Below are 12,434 nucleotides of genomic sequence, written 5' to 3'. Positions count from 1 at the left end.
TATTGCACAATAAGCCCCATAGCTCCAACCCACACCTTCCCCACAAGCACAAAGCACTACTGACCACTCCCTGCCAACTCACATTGCACCATAAGCCCCATAGCTCCAACCCACACCTTCCCCACAAACACAAAAGCACTACACCTTACCCTTCACTAACCCTCAGGCCTAGCATCCCTCCTTAGTCATGTGCGCCCTCCCTGTAGCCCCTTTGGGGCAGGCGTCCGGGCTTGCCTTTGGGTCCGATCACTAAGCCAGTTATGAATCCACCTAACAGTTGCCTTGTCCATTCCATACTAAGCCAATTTTTAATAAGGATTATGTGAGATACTTTGCCAAATGCTTTGCTGAAGTCAAAATATACTACAAGTCTTTGCCTAAGGCCAGGATCACACATGCGAGGAATACGGACGAGTCTCGCATGTTAATACCCGGCACTCAGGAGCGGAGCGTGCGGCTCCATGTATTGCTATGCGGTCTCACGCTCCGCTCCTGAGTGCCGGGTATTAACATGCGAGACTTGGCTGTATTCCTCGCATGTGTGATCCCAGCCTAAAGTGGAAGAAATATAGGCCCCGTTACACATAACGATGTCCCAGCGACCCCACCAACGATCCGACATAATGTGATCGCTGGGACATCGTTAGGCTGATCGCTGGTGAGCTGTCACAAGAAAGCCCCAGCGATCAGGACCAGTGACACTGGACGCTGGTTTCTAATGTAGACAACGGGTATCCAGGAGCCACGCGACTCCTGGATACCCAATGTTTACCTTGGAAACTGGCGTACACACTGGTTTCCAAGGTAAACAGCGGGTATCCAGGAGTCGCGCAGCACCTGGATACCCGATGTTTACATTAGAAACCAGCATCCAGAGTCGCTGATCGCTGGTCTCTCGCTGCCACATGCGATGCGTGCTGGCCAGCGGGAGACCAGCGATCGAAAAACGGCCCAGGCCGATCGAGAACGATCAGTGATACCCGGCAGGGGGGCCGGTCGCTGATCCCCATCACACACAGCGATCTCACTGGCGAGATTGCTGTGGCATCACAAAATCAGCGATCTCGCTAGCGAGATTGCTGTGTGTTACGGGGCCTTTAGGAATAGAAGTGGCCCCACAATGGTGTAAATTTAGGCATCACTCACTATGTCATAGGCCTCCTTCAAACATCCGTGCTTAACCACTTATGTGAAAAAACATTAATGGTGCCAGCAGTGTCTTCCATCGCGGTGTCACCCACGAGTCCGTGTTTACCATTAGTGTTCTTTCGGTACAGTTAAGGTAAGAATTAAATTACATAGCTTCTCCTATACTGTGCAATGTTAATCACGCACAGCACCCGGGTGCCATCTATGTATTGTACGTGTTTTTCACGGACCCATAGACTTGTATTTGCTCTTGTTATCCATGCTGCTGGAAAAAAACAGACATGTGTATAGCAGCATAGGTTATAATGGGTACGTGTGGCATCTGTGAAAAAAATGAATGCCACACTGACATGTGAAGGAGGCCTTAGAGCTCATTCAGACTTTTGATTTTTTAGTACGAGTGCCTTCTGTGGTTTTATAAATGTGATAGTCTATGGGCCTATTTACATTTCCGTGATTTTTCGTGGACCAAGAGGCTTGTTGAAAATCGCAGAGATATGTCCAATTTTGAGTCGAGCTTCAGATCAAAGTTGGCAACGCAAGTCTATGAGGGCGTGGAAAAATCGGACCGTGCGCAGATGACATCAGAGTGTGCTGCGATTTTTAGGCTATGTGCACACGGTGCGGATTCTGCTGCGGATCCACAGCATTTCAGGCTCTGCAGATTTAGCTGTGTTGTACAGTACCATTGTTTTCAATGGTAAACTGAAAAATGCTGTGCACATGCTGCGGATTTTTCCGCTCAGATTTGCTGCGGGTTCAAATCCGCAGCATGTCAATTCTTTGTGCGGATTCCGCTGCGGTTTCACACCTTCTCCATTGTAGAGGTGTGAAACCGCAGGGATAAACCGCAGGTCTTTTGAGCTGAGATTTTACCTGTGGATTTTTCCAAATCCGCGTGAAAAAATCCGCAGGACCTAAATCTACGTGTGCACATAGCCTCAGACTTTCAAACGGGAGAAGGTGAAAACATTTTTTTTCTTCATCTATGAGACAAAACTGATAACACTTAGACCACATTATGATGAAACTCTGATCAAAAAAACAAAAACAGTTTTTGTTGTACGTGGAAAAATTGAATGTCTGAATGAGCCCTTAGAATGACCCTGACTGTCTAAAATGCATTGGATGATTCTGTCAGTCCATAATACATTTAGTCATCTCATTATTAGCCCAATGCAATGATTTAGAGCTGTGCAGTTTTTACAGTGGAGATAGTTATTTTACATGCTTTCCCTGTGCAAACTGCATGGCTAAAAACTGCAACACAAAACCGCGGTAAAGCAGCATGCAGCTTGTCATTTTGGTTACGCCTCAGTCCGACATCCTTTTTTTTGTGTGTATGAGGAAAAAAGAATAACGTTTTTCCATCTAGAGCCAATTTACGTACATTTCAGGTCTGTGGGTCACTTTTTACTATCAGTGTGCCATCTGTTTTTCCCATTTGCAAAAAAAAAAAAAAAAAAAAAAAATTCCACGTTCCTCCTACCCATTGCGTTGTAAAAAAATGGACAGCACTTGGATAACACATGGGTGGCCTCTGTGTGCTAGTCGTTTTTTTTTTCCACAAGCCCACTGGACTTATGTAGGCGAAATTGCTCAACAACGCAGCTGAAAAACGGTCATGTGAGCAGCCCCTTAGAAAAAGTACCCATTATTGACTATTTGCGGAAAACAGAAAACACATACGTCAATATGAAGTTTAAGGAGTTTTATTTTGCTGAATGGATCATGTAAATTCTCACTAAGGCCATGTTTCTACTTGTTAAAAAATATTGCATTTTTTTCTGCAGACGTCTGCACCGATATTTGCAATCGCAATCTCCTCTGGTTATTGCTTTTGCTGCGTTTTCCACTTTTTTATGAATTTTTTGTGCAGCTTTTTTAATGAAGCTTTTAGTGCAGAAACGCTGAGCTTTTGTAGTTAAAGAAATAGCATTTTTTCTATGCATTTTTGAGGTTCCCCATCAAAGTCTAAAGGGAAAAAATGTATTAGGTTTCAGTTAAGTTCCCATGATGAGTTTTTGATACTGCATATTTTTGCTGTTGCGCCTCACAGTTCCACCAAGGTGAATGTGTTTTATAGAAATCTCATGCTTTTTTTAACTGCATTTTTAAAATCTGCAACATGTCAGTTACACTTGTGAGTTTGCTGAGTTTTATGTGCAGATTTCCCCCACAGAATTGCATGCAGAAAATCTGCAGGTAAAAAATGCAAATATGTTTTTAGTGTGCTTCTGCTTTGGAAACACTAAAAATGCATGTAATCTGCACATGACTATCAATAAAGTTTTGTCAAGGCCAAATACCAATAAGCATAAAATATAAAGCAGTTTTTAGAGCATGACGCACCATCAAAAGACAAAAAAAAAAACGCAAGTAAAAAACACAATCGCATGTAAGAATTTACCTAACAGGTGCAGAAATTCTGCCTGCAATATCAAAAACTCACCAACTATTCATTGTAGAAATGTAACCTTACGACGCAGACAGACAGCCATAGAAATTGGGCCAAGATTGTACCACAATTCACGGACTGGCTGTCCGAGCCCGAGCATGACAGCTTCATATAGTGCTATCCGGCTGTCACGCTCGGGTAAGCCGCCGACCGGTCGGTCTGATATCGGTCCGATTTATATGGCCGTCTTTCTGCGCCTTCAAAAGCACAATAGGCTTGAGTTTTCATAAAGTCACATCCACATTGCTTGAATTGTTACATGCAGCAGTTTTTCTGCCCAAAACACCATCTACAAAATAATAATAACGCACAGCATTAACGCTGCGTGGGAACTTGGCCTTAGGGTACATTACCATGTACCATAATGTGCGCGCTTTGGACGGAACGGAAACCCTGCTCCGCCCTCTTCTGTATGCGCGGTGATTCCGGATGTGCTCATTGAACACATCCGGAATCGCTGCATCGTATACATAGAGTAGGTTATTTACCTTGCGGAGACTGAGCGTCTCCGTAAGGTAAACAGACATGCTGCGGTCTAAAAAGATGCGCCACATGTCCGGTTTCGCGGGTGTGACACCTGCGTATTAGGACACATAGTGGAGCTGGGATTTCATAAAATCCCCTCCACTATGCTGTAACATCTGGACGCTGCGGATTAAACACAGCGGCTGTGTGCAGCGTTCAATCCGCAGCAAATCCGGATGTAATCCTGAACATGGAAACATACCCTTATGCATTTTTTCCTTGTAGGTTAGGTCCTAGCTTTGGTTTACAAAGGCTGGGTTCAAATGAGCATAAAAAGACGCTTTTACATCTGTACGTTGCTCTGTTTATCCATTTTTCACATATGTATGTCTCTTTACAACCACATTTTAACACCTGTATGACTTACTTTTTTTTAAACATGTAGAATCTTAAAAAAAAAAAAAGTAAAATGCCTGTGTAACCTTTAAAATAGATCTGATAAAACGATGCCATATGGATGGTGCCAGGGTGGCATGCATGGAGATCTACATATGAGCCTCATCTAATCAACTAAAAGGGCTCGTGCACACACACGACCATATTTTCAATCCAAGTGCTGTCCTTTAAAAACAGATTGCACATGGACCAGTGTTATTCAATAGGGCCGTTCAGATGAGAGATTGATGCACAGATTCTGACAGGAAAAAAAAAAAAATAAATAAAAATGGCAGCATGTACTACAGTAGTCCAGAAATTGGATGAGACCCGCACAGTCAAGTGTATGACTGCGAGGAAAAAAAATTAAAAATAAATAAAAATCGGTTGCCATAGTGTAGCATCAGATTTTTACGGATACATTGCAATTCTGTAACAGGAAACTGTAAATGATTAATAGCTGCTGCCGTAAAAAAAAGAAAAAAAAAAAGGTTTGCATACGGACGGACGGCACTCAAGTGACAAGGGAGAGAGAAAATCGTCCCACCTTTCTGGATGATGTTTGGAATGATTTCCACATGGTTGCGTGAACCTACCCGAGTGGCGACTGACACTTGGAAACTCACCCGTTTACTTACATTTGTCCGTGTGTGATCTGTTTTGCACATGGACAGCATCTGAATGAGCCTGAAACAATGATGCTAAATATTGTCGGAAAGTGAAATAACTCGGTTTTTTTCATTGTGATTTATTTATTTTTTTTAAACGAAAAAAGAACTGGAATAGGTTAAAAGAAAACGTGCAAGTACAAAGCGGCTGAAATGCCACATGTAAACGCAGCCAACATTGTATTTGCTGAGCCACGTTACTCTGTTGGCATACACGTAGGTTTCTAGAAATGAATCCACCCAGAAAATGATAGTGAAAGCTAAGAGGCCTGCAAATCTATCAGTAACATGTACATACTAGCTCTGCGGATCCTGCCAAGACATTACCAAGCAATTCATTCTTTACCAGTAAATATGCCTGCCAAGTATGAGAGCTCTCTGCATATTGCCTTAACTCTTTCAGGGTCACAACATTGATTAGAGGTAAAAGTGAAAATCGGCGTTGAGAGCGCACTATTGTCTACCCCTCTTGCCCCCAGAGAATTGTAGTGGCACTCTGCATTCCCTAAAACCATAGCCCCTCTGTCCCAGATGTTAACACTGAAACAAACTGAAATGCCATCTGTTCTACAAATGGCTGCGTGGAGGGGGTTCCTGAAGAGGGTAGTGCTTGGCCAAAGAGCTAATCAGCTCAGCTGGTACAGACAGGGTTAATTCCTATTAGGAGCTGGTGATCAGTATCATTAGTGATTTCAGCATGTTCAGCCACAGAGGAAACACAGAGAGATAATCATTATAATTATGCAAACCAACGTGGTAACTTTCAAAGGGGAAATAAAATGATGGTAAAATTAATAGCTTCCTTATGTGTTGTGGCTGAGATTCCTCGAAAGGCCTTTGGCAGAAGAATTAAAGGTGCCATTCCCGGCTGACTCAACATCAAAATGCCCTGCAGGACTATTAAGGCATGAAGAGAAAGCGCCACTGAACTCTATTCATCTTTTTTTTTCATCTACCTTTGTTTTTTTTCGGTTTTCAAAAAAATACAGCGAGACCTCAAAATGACGATGAAGAACATATAAAAGGGAATCTATCAAAGTGCACCTTTAGTAAATGTCGTGGATTTCATGTTCTCGATCCTTTATAGAAGGGACATTTGCCTTGTAAATGATCTTAGTCTTTTCTTAAAAACACAGTGGCGCATTTTCTGCCAGGATGCTCCCTAAAAGGCAAGCCCCCCTCCTAAAACACCACACACGCTTTTTGTCCAATTATCTGCAGCAAAACAATCCCTTCTCTTCATCTCTACATGGATCCTTCATTAGTGGGATTACAATAATCCTGATTACCATACGTTTAGAAATATAAACTGCAATAGTTAAACCTACCCAACCAAGGGTTACCAGATCTGCTGGGTAGACACATATGAGGCACATGTGCATGCACCGTGTCAACTGCCATACTTAGTACATAAAGCACATGTGAATGAAAAAAATTGCCATTTGTTTGCTATATTTGCTTCTATACTGTAAGCTTGTATTTGCCAATGGGAATATGAGTTGGCTCCTTAAAAAGGTGTACATCTAAGTTTTTTTTAAATGGTCAAGAATTGCATGAAAAGATAAAGAAGTCAATAATCCCCTTACCGATCCCACACCACTTCCGTTTGGATGTTTCACTGTCTCCTGTTCTTGCATTGATGTCCCAATACTGTCAACAGCGTTTCATCATTGATTGGTTACAAGTCCGTTTAAGCTGTGTGCCCGCAATGAGCTTATGGTGCTTTTTTCGATGCTGTGCATTTTCGCTGTATCAAAAACACAGCGTCTTACAATTCCAGCCAAGTGGATGGGATTTCTACAAATTTCCTGCCCTCTGTAGTTTTTCTTACTCAGCGTGAACTGAGCTGTGATACCTTTTTCAAATCCACAACATGTCAATTTCTCTTCTGCATATTTTCCCCTTTCTGACAGACGACGTACTATTCCGTCCATTTGACCTGGGCCTGTCTGACCATGGACGGAATAGTACATCATAGCGATCGGCCGCGCACACGGGAAGTGTGCGGCCGATCACGGCTGGGTGCCAGCTGATTTTCACAGCTGACACCCGGCACTAAGTGCCAGGAGCAGTTGCGGACTGCTCCCAGCACTTTAACCCCCGAAATGCTGCGATCGAACACAATCGCATCATTCCGGGAGCAGACAGAGGTCTGACAACCCCTCTGTCTTTGGATCGGAGACCTCACAGTGGGTCGCCCTCCAAGGGCTGTGGGGTACTCGGTACCGGGCCGGTATCGGCGGGATGTGTCACAGCAGCGGTGACCCTGACCGTGGCCCTGGGCGCCCAAGTAATAGGAAGATGTGAATGGTGGAATGTAGTTAAATGAATAGTTCGTGATGCCACCTGTGGTGTTCGGCAAGGGAGGTGTTAAGCCGACGTTGCAGACAGATCCTCCGGGACAGATGGTGTGCGCATCAATGATGTTATAGCCCTCCACAGGCAGGGCTGCTGTCCCAGGGCTGTGTAGATGTGGGGACACTTAGATGGTGCAGTGTCTGGCGCAGGGGATGTAGCGGTGCCAGGTAGATGGACGCAGGAAGGAATGGAGGACACCAGGGCATGTAGTTCCAAAGCTTTACTCACAGTCTGTAGTGCCCGCTTCTGTGCCGTGTCCTCCGGGTCAGGGACTCAGTCAACCTCCAAGCAAGATGGAATGCTCCCTTCCACGCTCCGCCAACTTATATGCCTTTTCTGAACGTCTCCTCTATAGCGCCTTTAAGTGTGAAGATCTCCTAGTACTTCTAGGCAAGGTTCTTCCTGTAACCCACGTCCTCTGTGTTCCTTTTTCTCCTATTATTATTATTATTATTATTTATTGTTATAGCGCCATTTATTCCATGACGCTTTACATGTAAGGAGGGGTATACATAATAAAAACAAGTACAATAATTTTAAACAATACAAGTCATAACTGGTACAGGAGGAGAGAGGACCCTGTCCGCGAAGGCTCACAATCTACAAGGGATAGGTGAGAATACAGTAGGCGAGGGTAGAGCTGGTCGTGCAGCGGTTTGGTCGATCAGTGGTTACTGCAGGTTATAGGCTTGTCGGAAGAGGTGGGTCTTCAGGCTCTTTTTGAAGGTTTCGATGGTGGGTGAGAGTCTGATATGTTGTGGTAGAGAGTTCCAGAGTAGGGGTGATGCGCGAGAGAAATCTTGTATGCGATTGTGGGAAGAGGAGATAAGAGGAGAGTAGAGGAGGAGATCTTGTGAGGATCGGAGGTTGCGTGCGGGAAAGTACCGGGAGACGAGGTCACAGATATATGGAGGAGACAGGTTGTGGATGGCTTTGTATGTCATGGTTAGGGTTTTGTAATGGAGTCTCTGGGCAATGGGGAGCCAGTGAAGGGATTGACAGAGGGGAGAAGCTGGGGAATAGCGGGGGGACAGGTGGATTAGTCGGGCAGCAGAGTTTAGAATAGATTGGAGGGGTGCGAGAGTGTTTGAGGGGAGGCCACAGAGCAGGAGGTTGCAGTAGTCAAGGCGAGACATGATGAGGGCATGGACCAGGGTTTTTGCAGATTCTGGGGTGAGGAATGAACAGATTCGTGAAATATTTTTGAGTTGAAGTTGGCAGGAAGTGGAAAGGGCTTGGATATGTGGTTTGAAGGAGAGATCAGCATCAAGGATTACTCCGAGGCAGCGAGCTTGTGGGACTGGGGAGAGTGGGCAGTCATTTACTGTAATTGATAGGTTCGTGGGGAGGGTCACATGAGATGGGGGAAAGATGATGAATTCTGTTTTGTCCATGTTGAGTTTCAGAAATCTAGCGGAGAAGAAGGATGAAATAGTGGACAGACATTGAGGGATTCTGGTTAGTTGGGAGGTGATATCTGGTCCAGAGATGTAGATCTGTGTGTCATCAGCGTAGAGATGATACTGAAAGCCATGAGATTCTATGAGCTGTCCCAGGCCAAAGGTGTAAATGGAGAACAGCAGGGGCCCAAGGACTGAACCTTGTGGGACTCCGACAGATAGGGGGCGAGGTGAGGAGGTGATGTGTGAGTGGGAGACGCTGAATGTCCGGTCTGTTAGGTATGATGAGATCCAGGATAGGGCCGAGTCTGTGATGCCGAGGGATGAGAGAGTCTGTAATAATAGGGAATGGTCCACTGTGTCAAAGGCAGCCGACAGGTCCAGGAGGAGGAGGACAGAGTAGTGTCGCTTGCTCTTGGCGGTTAAGAGGTCATTGGTGACCTTAGTAAGGGCAGTTTCAGTGGAGTGGTGTGACCGGAAGCCAGATTGTAAGCGGTCGAAGAGGAAGCAAGAAGAGAGATGGGAGGACAGTTCAAGGTAGACGTGTTGTTCCAGGAGCTTGGAGGCGTAGGGGAGAAGTGATATAGGGCGATAGCTAGATACAGAGGATGGGTCAAGAACGGGCTTTTTGAGGATAGGTGTGATGGAGGCATGTTTAAAGCTTGAGGGGAAAACACCAGTTGTTAGTGATAGGTTGAAGAGATGGGTTAGGGTTGGGATGAAGACTGTGGTGAGGTTTGGTATGAAGTGGGATGGGATCGGGTCAAGTGCACAGGTGGTGAGATGTGATCTTGAGAGTAGAGTGGAGAGTCGATCTTCTGTAATGGTGGAGAAGTTGGTTTTGAAGGTTGAGGGCTGGGAAGTCGTGAGGAAGGGCTCTGGGGGTTGTTGACCAAAACTGTCTCTGATGTTATCAATCTTCTGCTTGAAAAATGAGGCAAAGTCTTCAGCTGAGATGAGTGGGGAGGGAGGAGGTGCTGGGGGGCAGAGGAGAGAATTGAAGGTGTTGAATAACTGTTTAGGGTTGTGAGACAGGGAGGATATGAGAGATGAGAAGTAGGTTTGTTTAGCTGTGGCGAGTGTGGTCCTATGTTCCGTAGTTGTCTTTTCCCTTCTATGGAAGCTCAGGCTTCAGATCAATGTCCTTCTCCTTCATTCCTTTCCCATGCCACGTGGCTCAGGTCACTGAGGCAGCTGCAGCAATCCTTCCTCCATCCCTCTTCCAGGGATCCCCACTCCTCCCGAGTGGCCTCCTCTCTCCTACTCCACCTCTGAACTCAATTGAACCTGAATGAACCTCAATCCTGGAACCGTCCCACTCTTTTATATGTATTCTAAACTCCTCCCACCTCCCAGCACGTCTAGTGTTCCAAGCAGGGAACCACCAAAGGTGCTCTGCCTCTCTCTAAGCAAGGAGCCGCACTGTGGTTTTGCTGAACTGCTCTATTGTGTGGGGTGGGAGTGTTGGAGCGTGGTCAGGAGCCTCCAACTTACCTGGACGGTGGGGCACCACACCTTAGGAGAAGGTGCAGTACCTCTGTGGCGACTGAGCCTCAGGGGCACCACATACCCCCCGTTAAACACAGCACGTCCGCGGGCTGCAAGGTAAACAAAGTTGACAACACAGGAACATACAAATTTTTGTAATGCTGAATAAACATTTCTTATACTAGACTTCCCAATGCGAGAGGCACTCATTCTTGAACGTTGAAAACAGTTATTAATTACTAAGTCAAAAGTGCAATTTTTCATACAATACTCAATTCAAAGTGCTATTGTCTGTTACTCACTATCACTTCAATATTCTTCATCTTTCTATCTCTAGTGCACATTTTCTACTTTCTTTCAACTCTGAGTGATAACCGTGATGCCTGGTTCATCATATACATTTTGAATTCTTTATTCAAATCTCTCATCTCTGTATCAAAACATTTCCAATTCTATATAAAAGCCATTTCCTTGTTACCAATACTCTTATAAAACACATCATCATCAAATACTTCACATTAAAACTTTTCAATAATTCTTGTAAGTGCTGGACACCGCTCCCAGCCGGGATCTCTTGCAGTGTCCTTTGATTGGAGTCAGGCTCCAAACGAGGTAGACGTAATCTTCGCAAAGTGTCTATGTAAAACCAAGAGAGGGCACCTAAAGAGGTGCAACTATTTACAAACAGAAGTTTTTGGATCACTCCAAGTTCATGATCGCTCAGTTCAAATGTAAAGGCTGCCAACCAAACAGGGCAACTCTGGAAAAACAAAACTAAACCATGATGGTCAAAAATAGAACAAAAGGCACAACTGTGCAAATACCCCCTGGGTAACGAGAGTTATTTGTAGGTTACTAGTGCTGGTCCCCTCATGGTGTTCTGGAAGCTGCTGAGTGGGAACTGCTACCAGATGTAAGGAACGCACGGGCAGTCTTCAGGTACTCTTCTTCCAGTGGGGTGAAACCTGTGGCTTTCTGTACCTTTAACACATCTTGGCACATGGGGCAGTAGGTGGTTTCTGCCTGCAGGTCTGGATGAGATCCTCTGGGACTCGCCTGATGTTCATGGCATACCAGCCTCTCAGACCTTCGTGTCTGGTGAAGGTCACATGGTCTCCCGGGCTCAGGTTCCTGGCAGGGTGTCCTTTCCTTAAGTGAGGTTCCACGTCTCTCCGGTTGAAAAACAGATCGGAGATTCGGCTAGGGTCATGGATAAAGTCGAACCCCCTATCGTGGTTCACGTTCAGGACGTGGCCCCAACCTGCTGCATCTCTGGGCCCATAATGACCGGCACGGACTCGCTCCTTCCGGTCCAGATCTGGGCCTAGTACCGCTTGCCGGCGCTGCTCCCTCTCCCGGTGTTCAGCTGCCAGTTGCCGGATGGTGGCTTGACAACTAGCCCAGTTCTCATCATCCTCCAGCTCCTCCCGGGACCGATCCAGGCTGGTTTGGTACTGCGGTGCCACCTTCAGGGGTTCTGGTGTTCCCCCCCGGGGACTGGTATCCTGGTCCCAGACCAAATCTAGCACGACCTGGCCAGCCGCTGTGACCGTGGTGCACCCCAGGGCCTTCCCAGGTGTCGGGGCATCGGACGTACCTGGAGCCTCCTGGCGGTGGGATCTCTGCTCCGGTGTCGGTGGAAGCGGGTGGTGGCCCCGGGTCCGCAGGGGCCTCTGGTGGGACCAGCGTGGCCGCGTCAGGTCCAGGCGGGAGCTCCTTCTCCTCCGCTTCAGTTCCTGGGGCCTCATATAATTCTTCCTGTGGCGGCAGCAAAGGGGCTTCGGATGCTGCCAGCGATGCGACGGCGGCGGCAGGCTCCACTGAATCTGCCTGGGGAAGCTCCGGTGCAGTGGCAGCGGTCACCGCGGATGTAGGCCCCTCCTGGGCGCGCTGCCAGTTCAGCCTCCACAAGGCCTCCTGCCTCAGCCGCAAACATTGGGTCAGCCGGGCGATTTCGTCCTCCAGCTGCTGACGGTTCATCTCCGCTACGGGGTTGGAGCCTTCAGCCATGGC

This window comes from Dendrobates tinctorius, unplaced genomic scaffold, assembly GCF_039654945.1.
Source record: "Dendrobates tinctorius isolate UK_male_01 unplaced genomic scaffold, ASM3965494v1 ptg000265l, whole genome shotgun sequence".
Lineage (NCBI taxonomy): Eukaryota > Metazoa > Chordata > Amphibia > Anura > Dendrobatidae > Dendrobates > Dendrobates tinctorius.
The sequence above is the reverse complement of the archived record's forward strand: the minus strand, read 5'-3'. Positions refer to the sequence as shown.